The sequence below is a fragment of the Tupaia chinensis genome, unplaced genomic scaffold, assembly GCF_000334495.1.
Source record: "Tupaia chinensis unplaced genomic scaffold, TupChi_1.0 Scaffold000573_1, whole genome shotgun sequence".
Classification (NCBI taxonomy): Eukaryota; Metazoa; Chordata; class Mammalia; order Scandentia; family Tupaiidae; genus Tupaia; species Tupaia belangeri.
In genome coordinates, this window is record NW_006160087.1 from 1812348 (window position 1) to 1816261 (window position 3914).

General features: G+C 57.5%; 1 long non-coding RNA gene across 1 annotated transcript; it reads left to right on the forward strand.

The window, feature by feature from the left end:
* Positions 1–946: 946 nt before the first annotated feature.
* LOC114009609 (uncharacterized) lies at positions 947–3578 on the forward strand. Its single transcript, XR_003550995.1, has 3 exons — positions 947–1147; positions 1255–1393; positions 2364–3578. It is a non-coding gene; the product is annotated as an uncharacterized LOC114009609 (long non-coding RNA).
* The last annotated feature ends 336 nt before the right edge of the window (positions 3579–3914 follow it).

Here is a 3914-nt window from a genome sequence, read left to right on the forward strand (position 1 = left end):
TCTCGCTCTCCGACGCTCCCCCCCCCCCCCCCCCCGCTCAGAGCTTCCTCTTAGTAGTTTTCTGCCCGCTGACCCCGCTCTGCGCCATGGCTATAAACCCCCGTCCCTGCCGTGCTCAGAACTGAGCCCAGTCCCTCCCCGACCGGGCCCTGCTAGGGTGGGCCCTCACCTCTCATGGTGTCCCGAATCCAGCCTGCCTGGCCGAGCTTTAACGAGTATCATCGGATCCTCTTTTCTCCATCAGCCCCTGGGTGTGCAGAGGAGCCGGCCCTCACTAGGACTCTCCAAGTCTGCTTCCTCTCTTAGAGTGAAGACGGCAATGATGTCCCCCCCAGAGGCTGTGCAAGGGAGACAGGAGAGGCCCCGAGTGCTGGGCGGTGGGGTGGGGTGAGGCAGGCCAGCCTCTGTGTGCAGGGAACATGGAGCAGTACAGGAGGGGCCCAACCAGCCAGGAGGTGAGGGTGGGGATTCAGGCAAAGCAGGTGTGGTCAGCCTTAGGGGCCAGACAAAGCGCAGAGGATGGCTGTGACCCAGACAGAGTTCTGGGAGGCTCTGGAGGGGTGAAAGGGAAGCTCCCCCAGGCCCTCGGGTAGAGCCAGGCATTTCCACAGTGCGGTGTAGACTACACAGCATGCTGCCTCCATCACAGGCAGCCAACAGAGGAAAATGGAGTCGGGTATCTCAGACCTATGACCCTGGCCTGGGGCGGGGAGTGAGGAGGCCCAGGCCCAGTGTCGGCCCCAGCTGTTCCCAGAGCTACACAGCAGGCTCTAGCAGAGCAGGAAGCCGGAGCTGCTGGGAGGGCAGGCAGCGGGGAGGCCTCCTCTGGGAACTCACCCTTTGATCTCCCTGGCAGCTGAGGAGTCTGCTTCCTGCATCCCAGAATGCCTGCTCCGGAAGGGACCTCAGAGGTCACGGAGCCCGGCCACATGGGACGGATGGCCCACAGAGTCCTGGAAGACGCAGCCTTGGCCAAGGTCGCACAGGGAGCCAGTGGCGACGGGCCCAGCATCCGGGCCACAGTGCTCGCCCAGAACCTCCCCGTTCCTCTGGTCCCTCTGGCTTCCTCTTGCTCCGCGAGAAGCAGGCTGGGAGGACCCGTTCTCTCTCTCTCTGCTGTGGGGGGTCCATTTCCTGCCAAAGTTGAGTGAGTTCAAAGGTCCCTGGATGGTTGGGGGATCTGGACAGTAAGAGGTGGGGGGGGGTCCTTAAATCACAGAGACAACTTTATCTTTCGTGATTTTCCGTGGACAGAAGCCAGTTCCCCCAGTCTTTCTTCTGATGAGGCCTTGGCAGAAGTGATGCCATGGAGGAGGCGGGGGTGGAGGAGTGGTGAGGAATCGGGTGTGCTGGGCCCGGTGCCAGGGAGCTTTCCAGACAGAACAATCCTCGGGTAGGTGTTGATTTCCTCATTTTGCAGATGGAGGTACGGGAGGGGAAGTGATTTGTCTGAGGTCACCAGCTAGGCTTTGAGCTCACTGTCTGATTCCAGGGCTTTGGCGGCTCCCTTCGGGCCACCATCCGTGCCCTGGGGGCTGTGTTCTGGGTCACCTGAGTCCCACTGCTCCATTCATTCTTTCAACAAACACTTGCCAAGGGCCTGAAGGGTGCCAAGGGCTTCTAGTGCGGAGATAATAATAAAATGCACAGGACTCGTGGAGTACTTGCCACGTGCCAGGCCTTGGCCTGAGGGGTTCATTTAATCCCACAGCAGCCGTGCGTGGTGGGGCTATTGAACAGGCCCTGGTGCAGAGGGGAGAAGGTGCTTGATAGCTCTGTAGCGAGGAAGTGATGGGGTGACACTCGAACCCTGGCCCAGAGGCCGCGCTCTGGACCCCGGCACCCTGCCGCGCCCTGGGGCCTCCAATAGCTCGGGGGCTCTAGATGAAGGTGTCCGTCCTGGCCGGAGCCTGGAGTGAGGTTGGGAGGCCAGAAGAGTGAAATGTGAAGCCGAGGAGGGTAGGAAGGACCGAGGGTCCTGAAGGGCATAAACGCCACGTCCTGGAGTTTGGATTTTATCCTGTGGGCAATAAGGAGCCTGGCCCGCGGCCCTGGAGAAGCCAGCCTAACGGCACTGCAGTTCCTGGCACTGCAGTTCCTTCTCGGTGAACTGAGAGTAAAAACCTACTTTTGCATATTCGCAGTTTTGAATGGGAGAATGAGGGCACGCATTTGAGGGAGAAACTTTCAAACGCCGTTTCCAGCCTCTGGACCCTTTCCACACTGGGATGAGGAACCAAAACTCCATGCAGCCAAACCATTAGACAAAAGGCCCCCAGAGCCACAGGCTCCCTGGGTGCCCATCAGGAGGTTTTGAGAGTGAGGAGCAGAAGCCCTAACTAAACATGGGTTATTTCCCACAGAATAACAAGGGAGAGAAGTCCTGGGGTCTGGAAATTCAGCAGCTCAGTGATGTCTGCGGAGAGGTGCCGGCCTCCTTCACATGCTGGCAATGCCTTACCTCACGGTCACAAGATGGGTGCAGCAGCGCCTGCCACCGCCCACAGACACACGGTGTTCAATGAAGGTGTCTGCTTGTATTCGTCTTTAAAGGTCTGAAGCTTCCTCATCGGACCTCGGCTCAGTCCTGCTGGCTACGACTGGGTCACATGCTTCTCACTAAACCAGTATCTGCTAGAGGGAATGCGATCACCAGTCGGCTTAGACCCTTCACGCTTTGCGCCTCAGTACTGAGAGGGCTCTGTCCTCGGAGTGCTTGTCCTCGGGGAGCAGGTCCCAAAGTGGCCTTTCCAGAGGGGAGAAGGATATGGGAAGGGCCAGTATACCTGTGACTCCAGTCTGTGCGATGGCCGTAGCACAGGCACCCCCTGCTGGTGGGCTGCGCGCTGGCGCCCTCCTATGGCCCCTGAGGTAAAGACAGCCTGAGCCCAATGTCCTGAACCCTGGCAATACCCTCAGCAGGGCTGCGAGAGCCGGGAGTGTTCCTGGTGCCCGGGGGCCAGCTCAGTGGCTCTGGAGGAATCCGCTCGCTGGGTCCACACGAATGAACTGGACACCTGCCTTGTGGTGGGCACTGGGTGATAAGCAAAACTCACCAAGGACCCTGCCCTCAGAGAGCTCCCTCTGGGGGACGAGATGCTCCAATAACCACACAGAGTGGGGACAGTGGCCGGTGGGACCAGTTTGGGACTGATGGGTGCACGGTGCCATGAGACTTCAGCAGGCAGGTGGGGGTTTTGGATTTGGCAGTTTTCATTTCGACCCCAGGCTTGGCCCCTTTCCCACTGGGATTCTGCAAAGACAATTTGTCATCTCTGTGTCTTGGTCCTCATTGGGAAATAGCAAAAATTAATGCCACCACCCGCCCAAGAAGGGTAGGAAGACTAAATAGCACAGCCACACTGCGGTTCTAGGAGCCCTCATGTTACCCGCAGGGGACAGCACAGTGATGGCAGCTTCTAGCTCCAGCCGGGCTGCACGTGTCTGAGGCCCAGCGCTGCCACCTCCCCGACTGGGGGGGCATCGAGCGATTGCTGTCTCCCTAAGCCTTGGCTTCCCCGGCTGTAAGATGGAGCTAATAACAAAGACGGTTGTTGAGATGAGGTAGGAGCCAGGCAGTGGTGCAGCCGTAAGACCTGATGCTCTGCAAGGCTGGCCCACGTGGGAAGGTCCCAGGTTCATGTCTGGAGACCTCCCTGAGTGTGCTGGGCATGTGTGTGCTCACAGTCTGGAGCTGGCTCAGGCTGGGAGTGTGTTGTGGTGTTGAGACCCTCTGTTGGGGAGTGCATCTGTCTGTCTCTGTGTCTCTGTCTCTGTCTCTCCAGCACATGGAAGAAATAAATAAAACTAGGTCTTATTTGTTATTTTAAAAATTGTTACTTAAACATTTTTTATTTTAAAAATAAAAATATTTTTATTTATTTTAAAATTGTTATTTAAAAAATAAAAATATA